Here is a 14362-nt window from a genome sequence, read left to right as displayed (position 1 = left end):
TTATTTATTTATAATTTCCCCCAAAAAAACGACAGGACTTTTTGAATGACCTGGTATATGTATACATTATCTATCCACAAGCTAATTTTCTTTTCTTTTCTTTTTTTTATAGATACTAAATGACCTATTATATCCGTCGTAGCCATAAGTAAATAGGGAAAAAAACATTGGTGTTTGATTATTTCAGCATGAATCAGATTTGATCATCATCATAGACAACACTAACTTTATCAGAAGATTTTAGCATTATTTGGAGTTCAAGAGTGATCTTTACTTAATCGTCTTTTAAACAACTCATTAAATATTTGTTATATATGAAGGGTGAACGCTCAAATTGACCAATGAATTTTCTAAGGAGTTTAAAAAAAAAAATTGCCAAGGATTTGTGAATACGTGTGGTTTAGTTAACGATAAGCACTTCTGCAATGGATTCCTGTAATGAACTATGTTCGCTCATCTTCACAGGTGTATCCATGAAGGTATACACCATAGCTTGTGCTGTAAAATAAATAAATAAAAACAATTAATTCAATTAGCAACTAAAAGCTATCGAGATGCTAATGACTAATAATTTCATTATCAACTTAAAAGCAACGGTAATTTTAAAATCCATTATGTAGGAAAAAATAAGGAACCCGTTGGCTATATGTTCGTCAGATGTGTAGATGGTTCACAAATATTCACTAATGACAATAGCAAATCCGTTGGATGTGTGAAAGTAAACCGTACAACCAAAAAGCTAACATTGATATAGGTCCTTTCACAAAATTATCAATATTTGCAAATACACCATTCCAAAATAGTGGTAAACGGTTCGTCTGTGGCCTGGAGTCGGACTAATTAAAGCTCTCAGGCAATTTTGAGTCCTTTGTAGTTCTGAATGTCCTTTGTAGTTCTCCAGTCACTAATGTAATCATGGAATTACGGGAAGCGTTTAATTTGTTTAGTAGCACTTCTATAAAGTGGGAATCCCTTATTAAGAGTTGCATCTTCCGCAGTGTATAACTATCACTGTCACAGATAGTTGCAGACAAGTTTTTCAAAATCTGCATTTATTTAACTTAGATAGAAGGTAATCGATACGAGCTATAAGGTTTTGAGAGGTTCAGAAATTTAAAATTTAGTTAACAAAAAAAAAAAAGCATTATTTTAAAATAAAACAATGCATAACTTTTTATTATTTTATTTTTAATAGTAATTATATGCGACTGGTCAGAGCTTTAACAGATTTTACAGCAAAAGTTTAAAAACCCAGTTTGGAATTTATCAATAGTTATTTGTTACATCCAAGTTTAAATGATCACAGGAAATGTATTTCAAAAAGTCAACAGCTAATAATACAATATCTGCAGGAGGTTTTTTATGGTTTAGAATATCGTTCATAGCAGTATTGATTCCAGTTAATAGTGTATTGAGAAGGGTAGGGCCTAACACTGAACCTTGGGAATATCATTTATTACACCTAAACAATTGATCCAATTGTTCTCGTAAATTTTCTTGCAAGTAAACACAACGTTAAAATATTCGTTTTAATTTTTGAATTATTGTAAATCTTTTGGTGTCAATTCAAAATAAAACAAATGTAAAAATAAAATATTAAACAATGATATATTGATCTTAATCTCAGTTGTCAACGCCTTTTTTTATAATGTCATTGATTTATTATAAATAAATATACATGATAAAAACAAACCGTCTGAATGATATGTGATATGGGTTCATAAATACTTTTAGGACGTTGGCTCAATAAAAATAGTATAATTATTATCTATTTGAGTTTTTTTGACCGCACCCGGACCATATTACATTCATCATAAATACTTTTATTTTGTATATATTATTTTCTTCAGTTACTTTCTATAATAACTTCACAACGTGTTAATAATTTGTATTATATCTTTTTTAGTGATTAAGGGTTTCAGTTACTGAAATATATTAAGTTAAGCTTCAAATCCTTTTTTTTTTTTGTCCTGATTTGAATATTCTTTTCACGTGATATTTCGCTACTCTTCGGTTGACTTATAAGTTTCAACAAATTTTTATTATAATAAATGGAATATGGTCCGGGTGCGGTAAAAAAAAAACTCAAATAGTAGATAATTATACTATTTTATTGAGCCAACGTTTCGCCCCACGTTGGCTCAATAAAATAGTATAATTATCTACTATTTGAGTTTTTTTTTTATTATAATAATTTCCTTGTTAAGCTATTAGAGTATTACTTCGACTTGATTACTATTTTTGAAATACTAAATAACTGGCAGTATCGCATTAATATTTATCGAAGTTGTTTTCAGTATTTTTTCTTCGACAGAATCTTGAAAATATATCAGTACGTTAGTCCGTCAAAATATATATTGTCATACGATCAGTAATACTGGCAGTTCGTTTACTTCTCCCTAATGTTTTCTGACTATTGTTCGAAAAAAAAAATTTCTAGTGCTATATGAACGTACCCACCCTCTGCAGTCAGGTGCTGTTGTGGTGAGTCACTTTTTCCCTGGCCGCGGTGACTCAGAGATAATACTCCGTCGCCCCCTGAACTCCCTCCTTATTAATCTTCACCCTCCTTTCCTGCTTTAGGCAGATCTTGGCATCCCTCCGTACCTAGCTATAATTTCTCCTCGCCAAAGTGGCCTAACATGTTACTGAATAATACTCGTGCATTAGTATGTTTGTACAACGGAGTTCACCTCCTCCCCTTGCAGCTTATGTAGGGTGTTAATCGAGATAGCGTTATTGTCTATGCTAATTTTATCCATTATAAGTTTGCTCAGAGCACTAATTTCTCTTTAGGATAATAAAACATGATAGCAGAAATATATCTTTACTAATGAATCCCTAATGTGTTATATCCTTAAAAACCTTTTATTTCGAATAAACTCAAAATTACAGCTGTGATTTCAAAAGTTACTTGTTTGGTTTTATATCATTACTAGATTCAATAAAAAAACCAACTTACGTTTTGAAGATCCCAACCCACCCTAACACAGTCCTAACAACATACGCTGATGACACATGTATACTGTCTGTAAACAACGACCCAACTAATGCATCACAAACACTACAGACACACATAACATTTATTGAAGAATGGTGTCAAAACTGGAGAATCAAAATAAATCCTGATAAATCCCACCAGGTCACCTTTACTCTCCGTCGTAAACCTCTACCCTCCTGTCCTACAGTATCCTTTCTAAATACTCTACTAACGCCTGTTGAACAGATTCGATACTTAGGCCTCCATCTTGACAAGAGACTTACTTGGAATCCACACACAAGACTAAAACGACAAGAAACTGCTCGTAGATTCCGATTGCTACAACAATTACTTGACAAACGCTCTAAACTTCCCATTCATTACAAAAAATTAGTAATTAATAAACTCATTCAAAAAGACCTTAACATACATCCCATTCGTGGCAGAATTGGCCCAAAGCAGATATGCCTCTTTTCATTCCAAACTCCTTAACCATCCTAACTCATTAATTCTTAATCTTTCATCCTTAACAATCTCTGATAATCCTCCGAGGCGTCTGAAAAGAAGATGGCCACGGGACCTTCTAATTTAAATTAATGTCTGAAGTACCACCGATGGGTGGTTCCTTCCCAAGATTTTCAAGTGTATATGAAACATACAACATTTTTACATATTGTATTATTTTGTACAGTTGTAAATTACATTAAATAAATAAAAAAAAAAGTTTTGAAGTAGCAATTTATTGAAAAATAAGTAAATTTTTTGTTTTTGTTAAAATCTAAAATAATCAACAAAAAAAATTGTTGATATTGTGCAGTATACAGGCCAGGGTTCAGTAAATCTTGGTACTCGAACCTTCATTGTCTTCATTACCAATACGAATCCCACGACAGTGCAGTTGATAGCCTGAAGCTGGTATGGACATCTGTAGTCTTAGTCAGCCCCATGAGTGCGCAAATATTCTTCGTCACCATGACATCATAGATCCTTTATTCTGACTGAGCTTGACTTTTGTTATTCGCATGCAGCATGTGAGAACACTGTAAATTATTACCCGTATAAATAAACATTCTCGTTAAAATAAAATTAAAAAAAAATCATTAAATACCAAGAGTATAGGAACGAATCCAAAAAAAAAGAATCAAAATGAGAGCACATAAAAAAAAAAAAATTAAAAAAAAGAAGTGTAATATTTCCATACAAATTTGTTGATGAATAAACATTTTTTGTTAGAATTCTTAATCTTTGGTAGTATTCCCCTCCTTGATTATCCTAAGGAGGATATAGAATATTTTTATATTTTCCGATCTAATTTCAAAACCTTTTTACTATTTTTTTTTCCATAAAATAAAATTCTTAGTAAGCCTTGATGTTTAATGTATTTATTATCTTGTAGTTGCATGAACCAAAAGAAAGTCCTTTGAATACTTACTGTGGTTACTAATATTTTGGTTCTCTAACTATCAACTGTATATTACATATATGGACATCCTTCGAGATGCAATCAAAACTGTACAAATGTATTTAGGAGGTTTTTATTATTATATGTTCAATTAAGGTCGCGATATATTTCTCTAATGGGAAGTGCTCTAAAAATCTATCTTTAGATTTTTTTATTGTTATATATATTGTATTAAATTATGTATAACAAGTAAATTTGATGTTAGTTACACAATGGCTTTGTAAAGACTTGTAGAGAATCTATCCATTGATAGAACTCCAATAACATTTTTAGAGAAGATCTCGAGACCTCCTTTTTTTCAGATGCCTAGGAGTATGTAGATAATGAAGGAGAAGTTTAAGGTAAAAACAAGTCGGTTGGGAAGTTTTTTATGGAAGGATTGGTATCTGGTTCTGGCCAAATCGGCAACATACGGAACATTAAGGTCGTGATGGATGACTTGATTTGTAATAAAGTAAGGATTTTGGGTAGTAAGTAAGGACTGTATTATTAAAGGATACGAGAGAAATTTTATGGTTTAAATTCTCTCATCGCTCAACTCCGTGAGTCCAGAGAGGCCTTATTATACTCATGTAAATAAGTCTTATATAATTAGTTGGAAGTTTAAACTGCTTGTCTAGTAAGTGCTGTAATTGTCGGAATTTCCAGTTTCATGTCTTTTCAGTCTTGTATGAGGATTCCAAATCTCTCGTTGGTCCGTATATAGTCATAGGTAGCGGATGTTTTCCGACAGGAATATGTGGGATATTATTAAAAGATACTGTGGGGAAGGAATTCATGCGTTTACGACGAAGGGTAAATGTTATTTGGTAAGATTTATTTTAATCCTCTAGTTTTGACTCCATTTTTCAAGAGAAAAAATATAAATCTGAAGAAAAGTTCATTTCTAAATTTAAATTGATTACTGTATAAAACATTTGATACATTTTTGACTGATTCTTACATAATTAAAAAACTAACTGATTGCTAAATAACAGCTACCAGGGTCCTATTTCATAATGAAAGCTAATAGTAGGGGTATTCATGATATTGTGTTAAATATAAAATGTTTTACCATGTTAAATGTTATAAGTATAGGATTGTGAGCAGCCCTGTTTAAAGTCATGTTAAATGAATAAGAGCTTCTAGCGGATTTTCTGAGCAACTTATTTAGTAACCTTTCCTGCCAAAACTTAATTTTATTGTTAACTTCTAAGTTTTGATTACAGTAATTTATTACAACATGCCTAAAATAAGTGAAAAGTAGAAGTGTAAAAGTTTGGCTACTGATTGTAATTTTTAAAAAGTCCAAAACACAAGACAAAAGAAAAAAACAAAACAAAGTACAAACTACGAGTAAGTAACCTAACACAACAACAAATAAAAGAGTGACAAGCTCAGCTGGTCTGTTTCGTCTGACGTCATTCTCCATTTAACAGACCTAGTAACAGACTCTCAGCCATGTTACATGTTATATCGTTTAACATGGCAAAAGAATATTACTCCATTTAACACAAGTTTCTCAATTTAACACGCTTTAACATATTAAACTAAAGATCATGAATACCCCTATTATTAGTTCTTTAATACATGTATATGAATACTTCAAACAACTAACACTAATACTTTTTGTTTCATGTTAAGGACGATTATTAGAGATATTATAGGAGTTAAAAAAAAAGAAAAGAAATTACAGCATTGTGCAAGTCAGCTAAATTATACCTTGTACATGCAAAAAGACTAATAAATATGTGAAAGATGGTCAGTGTTGAGTTCGAAAGAGAAAAGAAATAGTTAACAACTAACTAAAAATAGTTGTGGGGAGATTCCCTCCTCCACCTGTATGCTTCCAATTTTCTGTTGAAGTCTCTAAACCTATCAACTTGAGCAACCCTGATGAAGCTCTACAAAGTGGGGCGAAACGTCGGAAAATAACTTATTGTTAACTATTTTTGTTCTCTTTTGACTGCAACTCTGACCATCTTCCTCATAATTTGAAGTTAAATGGTCAATTATTTATTTTTATATATATATATATATATATATATATATATATAGACTAATAGTAGTAGTTTATACTTCCATTCTAAAACAGGACCTGGACTGCTAGGTTTTATTACAATTACTTTAAACTGTTGAACAGTATCAATTTTCTATTCCTCAATATTAAATTTGAAGTTGGAAAGGATACTTAATATGTTTTGTAAGCCTTATTTACAACCAATAACTGATAACAGGAATTGAGAGCGAAAAAACCGGAAAGATTTATGACCACCACCCACTCTAGTTTATTTCAGTTCAATATACATCATTTCAAATTAAGTTGTGTCATCTTCGTTCGAAGTTCATTATTTCAACGTTATCATAAAGTCGTTATCTTCGATAATTGCTAAATGTACTGAGTGGACGAGTGGTTCATTCCACCTCCGTCCACTGCTCTCTACTCAGGTGAATAGCGAAAAAGAGCTGGGTTATCTTATTGATATCGGAATCATGGTTTTTGTTAGTTTGTTCTCGCACGTCACCGTTTCTTAGAATAGGACAAAAAGTGCCCTAATTATAGACCGATTATCAGTGACATTCATCATTTTTATTATTTTTGGTTTCACGCTCTAGTTTACGAGGATAGTGGCAGAGAGGGATAGAGATATTCCCCCTGGAATGACATATATTTATACGGCCGTGGTCCAGCCGTTGTCCAGATAGCGTCGAGGTTCACTGGAAACAGTGAAACCTCAGCGCAATGTCTTCGGTCAAGGTTTTTGGAAGATTTCGCATCGTCGCCATTGTAACGAAGGTAGTAGATAACTTCATTAACAGTATGCCTTTTTATTTCTTTTTAGTTCATAAAAACAATAAAATGGATAAAAAACAATGCATTTTTTAAGGTATATTCAGTGTGAATTTTATGATGAGATTGGTGTGATGGGTCTAGATTTCTATATATTTGTAACATACAGTCCTATTCTACAAAAAATAATCTATTTATACATTAAAACAATGCTGGCTCACTTCTGCTGATTTCTTTTTGTTTTTGTTAACGAACGTAAGCTGCTTTGCAAGATTTATACAGCACGGGACACTTTTTAGCACATCCTATAACAATTCCGAAACATTCAGGTGAATGTTAGCTTTAGGATCAAGAATGGTTAAAAACGTTTCTTTCATCTTCTAATTTCTTTCAGTGGCAAATCCTTTGGGAATCTTTTGCCAGCTGATTGATTGTGTGGTTTTCTTTAGCTTGTTTATTGGGTTCCCTCGTATTTGATTATTAAATTATATTGCTTAAGACTTGGACTGTTTTTGGAAATCTGGATTAGCTTACGATTTTCCCTACACACACTGAACTTATGCCTCTTCTTTCAAAATTTTCAGCTTTTCTTCTCTTGCTAAAAATTTTCGTGGTGCCTATTATACCTAATAAATACTAAGTACAAACATTTATGATTGTCATGTAAAATGAGCTATTGGTTTAAATATAAGAGCACCAGTGATCCCGATTCTCGCTGGGGTAATCCCTTTCTCTTGTTTGTGCAATCGTTTTAAAAGTAAACATGTGGGACACATACCTTACGAATGATATAAAACCTGCTAGACAAACTTTTTTCAGATCTCCAAAGTTTATAAAATTTATTTTTTAATTTAAATTACCATTTTGAGTTGCCGTAGTTGGAATCGGATTGGATAGTTTGAAGTTTAAACTGTACAGGCGTATGGTACTGAGTTTGACAGTTTGCAATGGATGTTCATAGGAAAGGTTCGTTTGAAATTATTCGTAGCTGTTATCAATTCCTCCTGAGTTCTTGAGCGAATTCATAAAAGTACATACATTTTTTTCCCTATTTGTGGGTCATCAAGATGAAAGAATGTTCCAATAGGTATAAAAAAGATCTTGCATATGCAGAGTTTATTAAAATGGCAGACAGAAGCGCTGTAATGAAAAAGATGAACGCAATACGTACGGTTTGTATTGTATGTACAGTTAACATCGTCACGATTTATCGTAGCATGTAAACATTACTATCTTATCTATTCTTTTGAATATCATATAATTGATTGTTGTTTAAAGTCATTATTAATATTTATCGATTTTGTGTGTATTATTATATTATATAAAATAAAATATTCCCTCTAACTCAGTGCAATAAAAGGAGAAAAATAATTTTTACAGGTATATTTTTTATTTTGGTTTGTTCCATTAACATTTCTTCAACCTTATCTATTATTATTTATGATAGGAATTGATGAGGGGGATCAATAGGACCCGAAGAAAGTAGTTTGTGTGGCTTAGCGGTAGAAGTGCTAAGAATGCTGTTAGGGGATGAAGTTGAGGAATGCTGTCCTTGGAAGAGATGCCAAGCTGGACCCGACCAGTTACCTCCACTCCTTAATCTTCTTAGCCCCGACTCTCCAGTATTATTCTCTTCCAAATGGTCCTTGGTACAGAAATGATACTTATCTGCTTATTTTTTTTATTTTTTCCTTGAAACTTTTTTTATTAATGGGTTTAAGTTAAGTTCTCCTGGGAAGTAATAACACATTACTTTGTGTTATTTTGGTGATCTTTGTTTGGTTTCTAACTTCGACTATTAACCTATTTCAAGAATATTTTATCTTCTTTAATTGAGTTTTATAGAGAAATATAGATTTTTAAAATACTTTGTGTCGATCTACCTAAAATAATTATGTTTTTCCTAACATAACAATAGTCCAATTTTTAATAAATTAAAGCAACTTTATTTATTTATTTTTGTTATTCCTATATTATATGAGTGGAACCTTGTATGATCTTGCACATTAGTACTAGTTGAACTCTGTAGTCTTAATTTATTTGTGGTCTTTCTTAGATCGGGGAAAGTCCCATTCGTTCAATGTTTTTTAAGCATGTTCTGAGTAGTTTCCTTTAATCGTTTTCTTTAAGGAGCTGTCTCCTTCAAGACAATTGGATGCCGTCAGGTTATGCTTCGCCTGAGCCAAGTAACTTTCTTGGAACAATGCACTACCGCGCCTTCCGACCTGGCAGGAACACCTGTGCCATCCACTTCGATAGTGGTGAAAGTATTTGGCAGGAAGGAGAGGTCAATAGAAGAGCTTCCGATAGGAGAGTGCTGAATGAACTCGACAGTCACCCCGCGGAGAAAGGAGCCCCTGTGGGGAGTCATAGCGCCCCTTTATCTTCACGGTATCTGGAAAATTGCCGAAACACTAGTCCGTTTACGCAGAGTTTCTATCTTTTCTAATCCTGTATCGTGAATGTCATTCTTTGGGTCATTTATCTATTGCATTTATTTGCATGATGTCTGTCGGTGGCTTGATGCAATAACGACCAATATCCATGTTCCAAATTCATAAAAATGTCATCAGAAAAACTGAAACTTGAGGTTTTTAGAAATGCGGATGAACATACGCTGTCGTGTGGAACACAAACAAGAGTTCTAGGTTTTTTTTTAGAGAACTTTTATATTGAATGTAAACGTTCTATCTTTGACAGACGTCGGTATAGTTTAGGATCCAATGACACATTTATTTAACGGACGAACGTATAGCTTTGCCTATGTTAAGCTATATAAGTGTTAAGAATTTATATAATAGTTATTTTTCTCGAATTCGATATAAAAACTGAGGCGTTCTCTCAGCGAATTGTTTAGTTTAACATTTAAATCTCTAACTATTAATTTCTTATTAGTGTATTGTATTGTTAATACAATTATTCATCTGATTTAATATATTTTTAAAAGCTATTATGTAACTAACATAAATTGTAGTTTGTCTGCGGATTCAAAACTGCTTTGACATGCTCGGGCACGTGATATTCAGCCGAAAGGTAAACTTTTGCGATTTGTACTAAAATAATCAGAACGGTAGAAGAGTAAAAGAGAATCTGAATATTATAAAATTACTTTTAATGATTTATTGTTTGGCTGAATAGAATTTTCATTTTTATTGCGTATAATTTGAAAACGGATCCTGTTATCTCAATATCTGGCGCGGTTTTTTGAATTACTGAATGTAATGTAAGATATAAAGTATAAGTTATAAATAATTAGTGTTTACGGTTCGGTTGAATGGAACCTCAAAATTCGATCGATTTGCAAATTTCACTACGATGCACCGATGGTTTTGGAAAGTGAGACTTTTTGTAAAATAGATGTAGAACATTGATTATTAAGTCCGCTGAATTAATGCGTCATTGGCTTCTAATATATATATATATATATATATATATATATATACATACACTTTTGGTATGAATGTCAATGATAAAACCTTTACCTGCAATGACAAACAATGTTTGTTGCATAAACACAAATGCAATAACTATCAATGTCTGTTACATAAAAACCTAGAAACCTCTAAAAATGGATATAGGTTGGTATTGCTCCAATCCACAGATATTTAGGTTAAAGAAAACATAACTGCCATCTAATGGTAGGACCTGCTTGTTCATCTACGTTGATCAAACGTGTCCTTTTTGTATTTTACTTTTTTACATATGAAATACAATATGTTATTAATTCGTTTTTAGTATATCTACCTGAATGATTTTAAAGCTCAATGTATTTAAACATTTTTTTAATCATATTTCATAGATATTATAGTTGACAGATAAGTGCATTAATGAAATTCGGCAAATTATTTTTCCCAAATCTTCACAGCGTTCCATGTCTTAATGACCGAAGTCTTGTTTCATTAACACCATAATAAATACGTGGCGAAAATAAATTGTTAAGAAATAGAATTTAACGTTATACATTTTTACTAATACAGATTCTATGTATCTTTTATAGAGGGATTATTTGGAAAGGAATATTTTGATACATTTTAACGAAACGGTTGTAAGATATTTTTGTATTCTACGTTTTTTCTCCTTTATGTTCTATTTTCTTGATCTGTTTTACATATTTTTGTTAAGCTGAGAATTTCATATCTAAGTTTTTTTATGGGGTACAAGTGACAATTTTGAGAATGAGTGATTTATTTTTCTTAATTGCTCGTGGACCAAATATCCTTCAGTGCTGATAAAAAAAAAGAAGATGGCCGAGAGGGGGGGGGAGGGTGCGGTCAGCAGAAAAGCACAAATAAACAAAAAAATATTTATAAAACTGTGAAAGTGTACTGATAAAAGAATGAAATTATTAATAATTAACTGAGAATTTGTAATAATTTAATCATTTTGTTCAGGCAATGGTAGATAGCTAAGATAAACCTCCGTTTGTCAGATTGTCACCTTCCTCGGTTTGTCATCTACCTACATGTAATTATTTATTTAAAACCTTCAATCCGAAATTTTTGTTCAAAGTTGTTGAATTATTTTTGCCGTCAGAAACTCTGCTTTGTTTCATGGCAATGGGTAACATTTGATGATGTAATAGTAATTTTAGATGCAATCGTAGAATAGAAATAATAATCAGTAAAATATATTACTGATTATTATTTCTAATGAAAGAGAAATTGAACTATAACCTGTTATAAAAGGACATTAATCAAGAAAGAGCATTACTTAAATAAGAGATATTGGGTTTGCACTACACGATATGATTTAATTAGTTAAAGAATGGAAAATCTTCCGTGTAAAAATCCTCATTTTCCTAACAATAAGATAACACATAACACACCATCTCCTCATGTCTTCATTTGGAATTTCATTTCATCATATGAGGAACAGAAGGGTCCGATCCATTCTTCATAGAAAGAATCATGGTTGTACATTTAGCAATCACAAAAAGAATACTTAACCAACAATCCCTATGAAATTTTGCAAATTAAATCAAGCATGGGATTTACCGCCCTGGAAAGTTGGTTGTTATTACAGAGCGGAGATCGTTTTGCGGCACACACTCTAGCTAGACCGCAGCTATGAGGATATGGTTTCCATTGCGTTATTCCTTTTTTTTATTGTTATCGGACTTGTAGATAGGTTGGAAAGATAGTTTCAAAAGGTGTTAGGACCATTTTCTGTGATCTTACAGTAGCGATCGATCAAAGCCATTTTATTTTTAATTAAAATAAATTCTCTAAGAAACTCATTGTTATTTTGACCTTTTTTATGAAATTGGCTACTCTAAATATGTTTTTATTTAGTAGTTAAAATTTAATTATTTTAAAAACCAGTTTAAAACAAATTACCCTTTGTTTTTCTATCGGATTTATAAGCGACACAAATTATCCTTAGGACATTACTTATTATTCAATTTATTCCATTTATAATTGTTTATTCTATCTTTTGATTTAGTTTAGGGAAACCTTATTCTTTGTTACGGACTACCAAGTTGTGGTTATGTAAAGACTACTTAAAATCAGTTAATTTACAAATTTTTTCAGTTCTGTGTGCTAAGTACTGATATCAAAATGATCGTTTTACCATGAGAAGGACCTTTCTTTACTAAAATACTCTAAAAAAAGTTACGCGATTCTCTATTTTTTTTTCATTACATTAGTGCCCATCAAGATTTTTCATAAAATCCTATTTGTTCGTTATTCAGAAACTGCTTTGGTCAATGAAGAAACTCGTACAGATATAGGGAACATAATTACACCTTAAGAACCCAAAAGGATCTATTTAAATATAAAGTAAAAAATAAATAAAATAAGAAGTCTTTGGAGTTTCACTTAACTAAATTGTGTTTCGAGTATGAACAAAAACATCATAAAGATGTTGCCACATTATTTTTAAAATAAAGCTTTAGCAACTTTTCTAGAAATTATACTTCTTCTTTAGGTAGTCTTTTTTTTTTTTCTATATTTCTTACATTTGAATAATATATGGCCAAAATATGTATGTTTGCTAAATAAACTCTGTATAAAGCTGTATTGTCTTACGGTTCGTTCCTTCGATTTTCAGTAGTTTTTCGTGGTAGTACTATCGCGTTGTGGTACATTGGGGTAGTGCGGAAGCGTCCTATCTATCTAGTGACAGTAAATTTAACCTAAACCAGTATATAGAGTATTTAAAAAAGGGTTTTTTTTCGGGCCACATTAATTTATATCACAAATTTAACGCAGGTGGGAGGGGCGCTGGCCACGTGAAATATTTACATAATATACACACACAAAAGAAGATAACAGCGTTGAAATTAACAGTTTATAAAATGAACGTAATTTTATTTTTTTAGTCTGAGACTTCCACCGCAGTCCTATTCAGTCCGGACTTAAGTCAAATTGTAAGTCAAATGCAACAAATCAATCTATAATTGAAAGATAATAACAATTTTTTAGAACTCTATATTGCACTCATTTTTTAAAATTTATTCCTATACTATTTTTAAAAAAAATGTATATAAACATCTACTATATTACATTAATTATCAAGCTACATAATTCATTTACATAGATTATTAAAACAGGCACCATTTTATCAATCATAATATTATCTTTATTCAATAAATATAAAATATAAAATGATACGTTTTAAAAATATTTTTCTTTAGTTCGTCACGGCTTAACTGTGCCATTAATGTAACAGGATATTTTTTCTATTTTGTAAAGTTCTTGAGTCATTTTTTTTAAAGCTTAATTTGCTTGGTTTTTTTTCCGTTGTAAATTAAGAGTTCCGTAAAATTAAAGAACCGCTAGAACATAACTGACCATTATCCCTAATTTGGTTTTCTGCTTATCGGATCTTTCACTTTGAAGAGACCGTTTCAGCTTAAAAATTTAAAAAAATCGAAATATTTTTAACTTAATTATATATATGTATTTTGGAATAATTATTACCCTTACGTTGTTAATGATTTATTATGTTTCTTGTTGACCCCGATTTCCAAAATCGGCTTGTTCTTACTAAATATGTTGAAAAATCAAAAAATAATATGCATTTTTATATATATTTGTATTTAATTCTGGAACTACAACAAATTTAAAACTTGTGAAAATGTTATTTTAATTAAACCAAACACAGTTTATTGTTTTTATTTTTGAATTTAAAAGAAAGTAAGAACTAA

At 31.3% G+C, this 14362-nt stretch overlaps 1 protein-coding gene across 3 annotated transcripts in view; it reads left to right on the top strand.

Annotated features, from left to right (window-relative positions):
* The window catches only part of bif (bifocal), a 148349-nt gene that overhangs the window by 90889 nt on the left and 43098 nt on the right, over positions 1-14362 (top strand). The gene's annotated exons all lie outside the window — the stretch shown is intronic.

This window comes from Halyomorpha halys, unplaced genomic scaffold (assembly GCF_000696795.3).
Source record: "Halyomorpha halys isolate HHAL.00 unplaced genomic scaffold, Hhal_1.1 Scaffold374.1, whole genome shotgun sequence".
Lineage (NCBI taxonomy): Eukaryota > Metazoa > Arthropoda > Insecta > Hemiptera > Pentatomidae > Halyomorpha > Halyomorpha halys.
The sequence above is the reverse complement of the archived record's forward strand: the minus strand, read 5'-3'. Positions and strand labels throughout refer to the sequence as shown.